The 11,852-nt window shown below is 37.3% G+C and overlaps 1 long non-coding RNA gene across 1 annotated transcript; it reads left to right on the plus strand.

Annotated features, from left to right (window-relative positions):
- Window positions 1-363: 363 nt before the first annotated feature.
- LOC135447439 (uncharacterized) lies at window positions 364-8,256 on the plus strand. The gene is made up of 4 exons (XR_010440120.1): window positions 364-448; window positions 5,988-6,053; window positions 7,706-7,793; window positions 8,081-8,256. It is a non-coding gene; the product is annotated as an uncharacterized LOC135447439 (long non-coding RNA).
- Window positions 8,257-11,852: the final 3,596 nt, after the last annotated feature.

Here is an 11,852-nt window from a genome sequence, read left to right on the forward strand (position 1 = left end):
AGCAATGAGGTCTCACCTCAATCTCCTCCTCTCCAGGCTGAACAGACCAAATCACCTCAGCTGCTCCTCATAAGGTTTCCTCTCTAGATTTACAAGGCTGATCTTTTTTCCAGTTGTCAATTTGGACACACAGACTCGTCAGCCACGGTAGGGATTTGCTCCCTCACAATGCACACAAGTGGTGTGTGGTTAATTCCTGCAGAGGGATAGAATGTGTGAAAATAAAGGTAGTGCAGAAGGTAATCTCACCTGAGGAGTTGCAGCTGTACTAATCACCAAAGATTAGGAACAGCCCTGCCCTTAATAGGCCACAGCTGTGTCCAGTAAGAAGATGAGTGCTACAAAAGAGTGGGTTGGTTGTGCTGTGAAGACAGATGGAGTTTGTTGTCTGTACTGAGAAGAAGGAGTCAATGCTGTGAGGAGATGCCCATGAGAAATCACCAAGAAGGTATGGAAGATTTACAATAAGATGACAACAAATCCCTAGGGATTTTGAGCCTAGGTGTGAGGTTTATGACTTTCCCTGAACATGGAGGATGCTGTGTGAGGGTGGTGCCATCCAAAAAGGTGCACGTGGTCTGATGGGTTGATCCCATTGACCTGAAAGTCATGTTTTCCTGTTACACCCTTCATGTGCCACTTCATGTGCTTCCATGGGTGAGCAGGTGCCTGTTGCACACACCTGATCAATCACCCTTGTTTAAGTTTCCAAAATACGTGTTCCTTAAACTGGAGATTTTAGCAAATTATAATGGTAGGGAGAGAAGGTCTTGGGGTGATCTCCTGTGCAGACCCAAATAATTTGGCCTTAGATACATGGTGAAGTTGAATTGACTAAGTTAATGTTTTGGAAAGTGTTTCATGTTGACTGAATGCTCCTTTAAAACTTTTGCCAAAGTACTCTGATTCTCTAAAGTGGCCAGTAAAGCTTTTTTTTGTTACTTTGTTGAGAATATCTTGCCAGTATTTGTCCCGTGTGTCTAACTCAGACTACATGAACAACTGTAAGCCCTTTCACAAGCCTTGTCAAGAGAGATTTTTGGGGCCTTACAGAGAGCTTCACTTCCACTTTACTAACTCTGGTTTGTCTTACTTGGTACTTGAGTAGAAGGAGCTTTTTTCATCCAACATACCAAATAGAAATAGAGGACACCACAGAAAAAATTCTGTCTGCCCTAGCTACAGCAAACACTGGGGGAAATTAATTTTCAGGAAAACCTTAATGAAGAGTAATGATAGCTGAAGGCAGTGTAGAACAATCTGCAGTCTCGTTGTATTAGTCCCATGTCTGTTTCTGAGGACAATGAAGACTTTGTGCCCTCAAACTGATAGAATCCTCACAAATGAAGTCAGAAGCGGTTCTGAGCAGGCTGTAGGAGTTGTCTAAGACCTGGATGAAGCAGGACTCATTTGAGATTTCTTGGCTCTGAGTGGCTGTTGAGCAGGAAAATGCTTATAAGTCATTGAACAATCACTGATGTGATAAATTCCTGAAAAGCTCTTTTGAAAAATTAATTTTCATATTTTTACTACTCCAGTTACATTGAAATTTATATACAAGTGAGTTATGTCTGCTGTGGGAAGCAGTTTTAAAATTTCTAGTCATTTTTGCATTTAAATTCTTAGCCATAATGTTACATTAATGTAGTTGCATTGAATATTAAATTGATTTAAAGGTATTAATACTATATACAATATGCACTCTTTAGCATGTAAATATCTTAATGCAGTAACAAAATGCAAATTGGAAAATACTATTCACATTCTTGATACAATATTAGCTTTTCGCATTAATTCCTGATGGCTTATAATCATTATAGCAAAATTACTTGAATGGAATTCTTTAATTTATGAAAGTGTAAATGAGCTCTGACTTGCTTGTTGGACCTTGTAGTGTCACAATATGTCTCTTAATTTTGAGTGCAGTGAGTGAACCCCTTTAAAACCTTTTACAAAATAGCTACCTCTGGCAAATATGTTGAATTGAAATTGTGAATGCTACAGTAAAAAAACTGATGTGGTCTTGTGAGCTAGAATAAAAAAGTTCCAAACCTTAACCACAGGAAAAAAACATGCAGTTCTAACACAATTAGGTGTTTACCAAAAGTATTGCATTTTAAAATGTGTTTTCCTTATGCAGAGTGTTAATGGGAACACATTCTATACTGAAAAAAGGTTTACTGTTTGTTCTTAAAATCAGCTCCTTTAACACAGATCTCTTTAATGAAAATATATTGCAAACACACACTCTTTACAACACATTATATTTTTCTGCTGCAGCACTCTTCAATAGAACTGTCCAAACTATACATTTCACTGCTTGTTTTCTATTAAAACACATTAAACAAATCCTGTTTAAAACCAACATCTAGGTCAGAATTTTTATGAACAGTTTTAGCTAAGCATTATAAACACAATCAACTTGATACAGAAAGAAACGTTTAAGGTACTCCTTGTTGATCAATTTTTGAGTGACTTTTTTCATTTTCAGTGGAAAAAGTGGGGAAGTCGGGTAATACAAGCAAGTTTTGAGGGCAGTCATAATAAAATATGCTTTACTTCAGGTAAAATTGTTCTTGAACAGAGTTATATAGAACTGCCTCTATAATCTTTTTTCCCTACTCCTGGGTTAGGAGACTTCACCACTACTGCCCTTAGGCAGAGCCTGTATTTAAACAGATTCACATACTAGGGGTCAACAACACTGAAAACAACCCCACTGGGAGATAACCTGAATTTTTCAGTGCCCTATCAAGAAAGATTTTGGTTGTATATTCTCTCAGGAGAAGGTGGGTTAATGCACAGCCTTGCTTTTCCAAAGAAGCACTTCCCAAAGAAGCTTTGTGGCTTTTGCCCACAGCAGCAGAATGCCACCCAAACCCAGGAAGGAGAAGCAAGAAGCAGCATGAAGAAGAAACCCAGGACAACACCCTGTGCCCTCCATCTTGCTGCCATCCACAACACACTAAAAATCCCAAAACCTCAATTTCTCACTAAGTGATACACCTACACTGCTCTCTATAATCTGTTTCACGCTTTTGTGGATTTTAGTCTATCTTGAAGTCTGGAAAACTTTCTCTATGAATGAGGGTCAAAGTCAGTGCTCTCCTGGGAGTCAGGGCACCCCAGAGCAGACAGAGAAATATTCCCTGGGTTTCCACAGAAGAGGGACAGAGTATTGAAAAGTTAGAGGTTTGAGGTTCAGATGACCTAAGATGCCACCTCTGCAAAGCAAGGAATCTGGTCACCGAGGCAAGGAATCTTTTTTTTTCATTGTCAGACCTTCTCCTGTCACATTGTTGGAAATTGCTAAAATATGCAGCGGCCAAGCCCTCCTGTTCTCGCTGTTTCTGCAAGAGGTAGTGACCTGTAAGAGCAAATTGCCTTTTTTTTCTTTTTTTTTCCATTAAAACTCAGGGTTTAAGAGAAACTAAGCAAATTACGAAGAATATATTAGAACCCAGGTTTCTAAGAGTAACTAAGGAAATGTTTTATTTAAACAAAATAGACTTATGGGTCCTCCCCAGGGTGACTTATGTGTCTTTGAGTTCCATGAAATGATGCACCAGGAGCCACCATATAGCTGAAGCTGGGAAAGATATTCTCTGCTTGTTAACCACTAGTAGGAATGGACTGGCTACATTTTGGAAAGGATTAGTTCCTCTTTTAAAGATTAAATAATATCATTGACCTCATTTAAGAATCACTGTTTCTTTAACACATTTGGGGCTTTACAGTCCTAGTAAATATGCTGGAAAGGCTCATTGGTGGTGAAAGTTTTGGACGTGTGAAGAGGAACACACAGGGGGAATGTGGGCCAGAGAACAGACTTGCTCTTTGATTGCCAGTGTCCAAAGGTCCCACTGCCTCACAGAGCAAAGGATATTGCAAGTTCTGTGCTCTCTCTAAGCCTGTTGCAGAAGTTTCCAGGCTCTGGCACCACATCAGATAGAGCTGTGTTTGAAAGTTCTTTAGGTGACTTTAAATGGGCTCTTTCAATATGTGAAGTTATCGTTTCCCATTGTAGAACAGTGAGAAATTGAAGTGCTTAGACAGAGGGCTATATTTAAAATCCTAGCATTTTCATACAGCTAGCTTATTTCAAGGGCTAGAGCAGCCTTGAAGCAAATTATCCTTTGTCCTGGTTCAGGCTGTACGTGATAAGCTCTCCATCCCATTCTGTTCAGCGTTATTTCTCTTTTTGTTTTTGCTCTCTTTTAAAACTCCAGCAAGAAAAGAAAACAAACCTCAATACTCAAATATCTTGCATCATGTTGCTACCATGAGTCTTTCACCCCTAGCCATAACAGGAACATTAAATCAGTATTTAGCTAGGATGAGTATTAGGAAAAAGCTTCTGTGCCTTAGCTGATCATGATTTTTCTCTACAAATAAAAGGACAAAATTTCAAATCTGGCTTTTGTTTCAGTGAAGCATTACAATAGATAAACATTCAATAACAGTGAGCCGTGACATTTACAGAGAGGAAAACATTTGAACACAGAGATTTAGCAAATTCTCAGGATTCTCAAGAGCAAATCTAAAATATTGCATCTCATTGTCCCCAGCTGAGCCTTGTGGACATTCAAGGAGAAAAAACACTTTCTGTCTGCTATGAAGCAGACTCCTGAATGTGTCCATTTTTTCCTAGCCATTTTACCCACACCGAATTTGTTTCATAGTCTGAATTTTCTCTTTGGAGTTGTTATAAAGGGTCTTAGGTAACCAAGAAGGTGTCTAAGTTTTGGTGCTGAAAAAGCCAAAATGATATTTTGAAGTTCTGTCTGCAACCTTTGAACTGTGATGTAAAAATATGACCTAGATATGAGAGTGAGGAATTTGAGTAAAGGAGCAGTATCAATTGATCTCTGTGGACTTTTAGGAAGGTAAAATGGTTTATAGCGTCTCTTTACTCTCACTGCCTGGAACAACTGGGCAAAGAGAGAGGAAATGGCTTTCCCCCAGTACTTGTCAAATAACTGCTGCAAATTGTCCCTCCAAGGGACAAGGTAGACCAAGAGAGTATGTTCTTAAATCAAGAGTAAAGTGGCAAGACTGTGGCCTAAATTCAGAGAGAAGGATTGAACAAAAATTTATGGGATAGAAAATTGACTTATAAAAATTAAAACAATTTTTTTATTAATAAGCCACATGGGCTACCAGATCAAGATTAATTAAATGCAATCTCTATTACAGAATTATCCAATAAGAACAAGTTATATATGGATATTATCTGTCTATATATTTCATACAAGTAATGTTCTGTAAATGAGTGTGTGCCCAATATTTCCAGGTATCTTTTGCCCAAGGCAATGTGATTCAACAGCCTGTGTGAGCTGAAATGAAAATGGGAGGAAATTCCTGCAACAAAGAAAGCTTGTTAAAGTGAAATCTCTTTTTTTTCTTCCATTTTATGTGGGAAACACTCATCATGTAACTCTGACATACACTTTGATAGGAAATAACTAATTTCTTGAATCTGCTGTTTCTTGGTTGAATGACTTCAACAAAATGTGTAGCAGTATAGAAAATCTAGTTATTCAATTACACTTTCTGTTGTGCTGCAAAAAACCAGGGCACAGCCCAACAAAACACTTGAGTGTTTACAAGCTGAAATATATTTCTGTAGCATCTTATTAGTTGTTAATATCTTAGGTGATATATCAGTACTAAATGTACCATCCCAACTGAAATAATAAATTTCATTTTACTTGTGCTTAATAGCAAGCATGAATCAGAAAATGTTTCCTGAATTTTATTAAAATTCTGTTATAGCTCATTTATAACTGAGGACAATGAAGTGCATACAGAATACAGAATGATATAATCAGTGAAAAGATAAAGAGCTCCAAGCTACCTATTCTATATTGTTAACATAAATGGAAAATAAGATTGGATCAAGATAAGAGTTTTGCAAGACTGCCTTGGTTTTGTTCTCGACAACATTTTCTCCTCTATGATTTGACATGCATTTTATTCTGTGTAAGGGCCTAATCTGGAAGTCTTGGCCCAGACAATGACTGCAGGAGCTGCACGTGGCCTCGGAGCAGCAGGTATATGTTTGTGACTTGCTGCAATTGAGGCACCTCAATAAAATGGGATCTCCAGCACTTCAGAAGCAGCTGGCAGAATCCTTCACTCGTGTCTCCTCTGATCTTTATGAAGTAAAAACTGTGTGGCCTACAGAAACTGAGTGATCAAACAGCATCACTGGGGTTTCTGCAGTAAAAATGATATAATGTGCTTCTCAATTCAGCTGTACTGGGGAAAATTGCAGTGCTATTTCTGAGGGGCAGCTGAGCAAAATGCATATTCTATTGAATCTTCTTTTGGAGTAAAGCCCAGTATCTTGAACTTGTTTGCAACAGAACTGAACTCTTTTTCCTTAGTTTTTGCAATACATCGGTCTCCAGGCATGACTATTATCCTTTGGAATTTACGTTGACTTCCTTGAGAAGTGTATGCCTGTTCATGTGTTTGTGTGCATACATATGTGTAAAAATCCTTTATGTTTGCATCTATTCTATTTCTGAAATGCTCAGGATAGAGGACAGCAGTGGTAGACTGTGACTGTCACATTTTCTGAAAAATCCCTTTGACAGGATTTCATTTCCTGGGAAGATGAGAAGTCTCAAAGAAAAACCAGTATTATCTCATTTGTTTCTCCCTGTTTTTCTGCTTTGGAATGTGGCTGGAGAAATTTACCAATGGGTTTGATTGGTTCGATGTGAATTGTTTTAACTTAATGACCAATCACAGTCCAACTGTGTCAGACTCTGAAGAGTCAGTCAAGAGATTTTCATTATCATTCTTGTTAAACCTTCTGTCTGAATCCATTCTCTTTCTTTACTATAGTTTTAGTATAGCATTCTTTAATTTAATATAAGTACATAAAATAATAAATCAGCCTTCTGAGGACATGGAGTCAGATTCTCTTCTCTCACCTAGTCCTAGGGACCCCAGAAAACTCAACAGTAGACAAAGATTTATCAAATGCCTCTGTTTGAGTTTTGTTTTTCTTTCAGTAAGACATCAGAACATTTTGATCTGCAGGTACTATAAAGTAATAAAGGGCTTTATTTCTCACAGCCAATGCAGTGTTGGCTTTGGCAGAGCAGAGGAGGCCAGGTGTTTGTCACCTGAAGCAATATTTTCAATTTGGAACAAAGTTTACTACTGGCCAAGATGGTGCTATTAGATCTGTAGGTGAAGAAGTTAAATCTATAGCTGGAATTTCTTGCTACCAAAATTCTTTGTCTAGAAGAAGCCCTTTCTTGAGACTTCCTACTTTTGATTATTACATTTTTACTGAAAGTAAGTGTCATTATAAACATTAGGCATGGAAAAGTGAAGCATGAAGAGCTGTAATATCTACTACTTAAGCCATTTTGTAAAGCCTTAAAGGTTGGAAATGTAAAGAATTAAAAATACATTAAAAATACATTTTTGAGGTCTAGAAAGTACCACTGGAGTTCAATGATTCCCTTTACCTCAATATAATGTTACCTCTCTTCATTTTATTTCTCTATTTATATATTTAAGCATAAATGTGCATGTGCATTTATAGTGTATCAGGTCCCCAGTTAGAGATCTTTAATTTAATCCCCAGTGTAATTTAAACTGCATATATACATCATTATCAGAAAACTGCATTTATACATCATTATCAGATCTCTACTGCTTACTGCTTCTGATTTTTACTTAGGTGATAACAACTGGACACTCTTCACTGAATAGCTGATGCCTGATCTAAGAGCAATGTCATCTGAACCTATCCTATAAAGGAAAAAAAAGTAGGGTTGTTTTCTTATTTATTTTTAAAAAACCTAGTTCCATGTTCTGAAGGTGGGTGAGAAGTCTCTGCTCCCCTGTCCCTGTAATGTCTTGTAATTTAAATAGTTTCTTAGTAGTCAATAAATTAATTGCTCAATCCTTGGAAAAAAAAATTCTCTACTCCCAGCTTAAGGGAATGTTCATGAAGTTGTTTTTAAAGAAATATTTATGAAATTATTTTTTCTGCAGAAAGCCTTATTTACAATTTTTAGTGATGACTGCAGATTTAGTTTTCTTTTTTTTTAAGGCAAAAGAAGATATAGCACCATACCACTGAGAAGTCTCCCTTAAAAACTGTCCAAGAGAGAAATTCTATCATTACCCCTCCCTGAATGATTTTAAATGCCCTACCAACATGAAGACAATTTTTCATTTTGTTAGTCTATGAAATAAAAAGCTCCAAAACATCCAGTATCAGAACAATTTCAAACCTGTTCTCATCTGAACAAAAATGCACACACACTTATATATGAAAGCATTTATACATCTATATTAAAAAAAAATTCCTATTCTTCTTTATCATAGACTTCAGATTATTAAGAGAACTCACCTAATACTGGTTCCAAGTTTAATGTCCAAGTTAGAGGCTTGGATGTTTCTAGGCATCTGTTGTTACAGCCCAGTGCCATTTCAAAGTAAAAAATATTGACTGTCAGTAGGAACTTGACATTTAAAATCCTCTTGCACCATTGATCCTCACTGTAAATACCTCTACAATAATCTTTTTATTAAAAAACTTCTAAGAAAGATGAACTAAGGATTGGAACAGGGCTATTAATGAGTAAAAAAAAAAATGTAACTAACCCCAGACACACTTTAGATATTTGATATAAGATATTTGGAATATATTTTAGGTATTAGATATTTGATGATTACTGTGGATGATTATTGACTTCCTGCACAGAAATGGTCTATTTGTTAATATCTCAGATCCTAATATAGTCCCTGAATACATGCCATTTTAATTTTTATTCTTTAAATGGAATTAAATACAGGTTCACTCTTTTAAGACAAATGATTAGTCTTTTCTAGGATTCTAACAAAAATAATGTTAATTCTATTTAACTGGCATAAATGGAGGCTATTTTTATCATTAAGAGGTGAACATAACTGTTAGAAATATAATTAATCAGAAAATTAATTAAACATTTTATCCTGTAAGGATACAGAGGAATCTTCTGACAGGAATCCACAGAGATCTGTGTGGTAGCAGAACAAAAGAAAACCCTGCAGCTGACACTTCCAGTTTAATGTTTCTTGTTGCTTGAGTCATCTTAGTAAAGAAATCAGTACTGGGCTCCTCCAGATGCTGATCCTGGCCCTCTGAGTTTGTGCCCTTTGAGGAAGAGCTGGGAGAAGGACAAAGCATTTTCCATGGCCGTGTATGGACGTGGGACTGTTATGAAAAATAATGAATAGATATTTGTCTCAGGCTGGAAATGCAAGACACAGCTGGGGCTCTGCATTCTATTGCCATCTGTTAGAGGTGGGGCAGTTACCTTCTGTTAATTGGGGCCACCTGTTAAAACCAGGTTTGCTTTATCTCTTCCACCACCAATTGAGTGCCACTGAGTGTCACTGCATGGCTGATGAAATTCCATCAGCCATTGTGAAATGCTCCACCCAGGGGGAGGAGCCAAACATTCCTACCTGGATATAATCTGAGATTTGGAGCATCTTAGGCAGCCTTTTCCCACTGGATTCCCAGAACAGCAGCTTTCTTCTCCACTGGATTCCCAGAGGAAGACCAGGCCTATCTTACCACCACTGGATCTTCAGAGGAAAACTCCACCCTTCTACAGGATCCCTGCTCCCACAGAACCACCCCTGTCACTGCAGGAGGGCTGCAGCCACCATGTAATGGGACTGCTGCCAACACCCTGACCCACAGGTCGGTGTTTTTTTGTATTATTGCATTTTTCTTTTATTTTTTGGGGTTTTTTTTTCCCCATATAAGAATTGTATTCCTACTTCCATATCTTTGCCCCTTAATTTCAAACATATAATCATTTGCAGGGAGCTGGGTTTGCATTTTCCATTTCAGAGGGGGATCCTGCCTTCCTTAGCAGACACCTGTCTTTTCAAACCAAGACACTATTAATTACTATTAGCAGGTAAAAAGCATCAAATTCAGAGACAAACCTGATTCACATGTGCTGACCCTCACCTTGCTTTTTAAACCCCAGCTTTTGTCACAAGAGGCATCTATTCAGATGGTTAAGACTTACTGCTGTCATCACCACCATACAGGGCAGGTTTTCTCCATCCTATTTCATAAATTCTGTTCCCTAGTGCTTTCAGAGAGCATTTTATTTGGCCCATTTTGGCTTCAAATGAGAGTTGAGTGGTTTTGTCTCCAATCCATGCTGCTTATGCACTTTTTCTATCTATCTCTTGACTTTGACTGCCAAAATTTGGATTGTGTTTTGTTAAATAAAACTCCACGTAACATAGGGACCGCCCAAATTCATAAAGAAAAAAACCTATAGAAGATGGAGACCTTCTTATGGCACAAGGACCTAGATTCTGAACATTTCCATATGAAATGTGAGGATAGGTGTAATTCTGATGAGTGTTGGCTCTGATATAAATCACAAATAGCTGCTCTGAAATTAGCAGAGTTGTATTAGTCTACAAAAGGATGTGGGAAGATCAGGCTACACATCCTTCCATTACTAATATAAATTTTCTGTATTTTTATTTGTGTATGCATAGATATCAAGATATTTTTAATTTCAGAATTCTCTGCAAGACAATTTTTGTTTAAACAAAAAAAGAAATTAGTCTACAACAGAAAATGTTTGATTTTGAATTATTTGAAGGTGTTGCCCGGGTAAAACACCATGGATCATAATTTTTTTTGATCTGCTTACATTTCGACTTCACCACTGAGATTTCAAATGTAATTATACATGCTTATCCTAGACTACATGAACAAAAATTTGTCAGCTGTTACCAGAGTTAATTCAGTCTAGAATTACATTTTCAAACACTGTTAATTGGTGTTTGAAATTAATTAATTGCACTGTGCAAATTTTCTGAAATGAAAGATCTGGATCTTAGAGATTGTTTTCAAAAATCAATGAATCAAAAAAGTTGTGAATACATCTCCTGGATAATATTGCAGAAGATTCTCTAGGAATAATTGTGCAGTAGCAACTCAATAGTGCTGGTTAGCTTTGGAAGAAAAAAGCCACTGTGTTGGTATCCTTCACCAAGATTTTGAGAGAATTTGTTTAGACTGAAAAAATATAGCTGCATATGAGACTTGGTAATTTTCCACAAAACCAAAATGAGCTTTTTTGACTTAATGTTGTGTGTAGACATGTCTCCAGACATCTCTGGTTTTTTTTGTTTGTTTGTTTGTTTAAATACCTCCTTATAGATGTAACCTAGACATGAAAAAATATAAATAATAACAATGGGATTTATGTGTGTGCAGTTGGTATAAAAGTGGACATCATTTGGAGCCAGCTGTGCCACTACCTGTTGTGATGGAAATGGAGTTATGATTGCTAAATATTCATTTGGTTGCTGAGATGTTTATTAAATGAATGTTGGTTTGGATTAATATAAGCCTTTATGGGAAAATCAGCAGGGTGGAAACAGAGCACATCAAGGTAAGCCAGGTAGGCAGAGATTCTTAAAGGGCATTGGTAATGTAAAATATCTCTGCAGTCAAAAGTACTTCAGTAATCAAAAGGGGGGGAAAACAGAGCTAAGGAGAACATAAAAGTTGCAGGATCACACTGATTTCTGCAGTATCTCTGACTGCTTTCTCAGGAGGGCAATTTGGAGAGCAGAGTTAGGTTAACTGCGTAGTGCCTAAAGTGGCTGTTTGCTATTATTATTCTGAGCTTCATGACCATTGACAAAATCAATAACAATTTGTAAGAAAGCTGCCAGGAGTACCTCAGTGATGCAGAGACGTGGCCAAGGGAGCTTAGGTGGGGTTTGCCCAAAGGAGAGGAGGAGAAAAGTGTGTCCAAGCAGATGGCTGAGGCCGGAGGGTCACCCAC

Source organism: Zonotrichia leucophrys, chromosome 4 (assembly GCF_028769735.1).
Source record: "Zonotrichia leucophrys gambelii isolate GWCS_2022_RI chromosome 4, RI_Zleu_2.0, whole genome shotgun sequence".
Classification (NCBI taxonomy): domain Eukaryota; kingdom Metazoa; phylum Chordata; class Aves; order Passeriformes; family Passerellidae; genus Zonotrichia; species Zonotrichia leucophrys.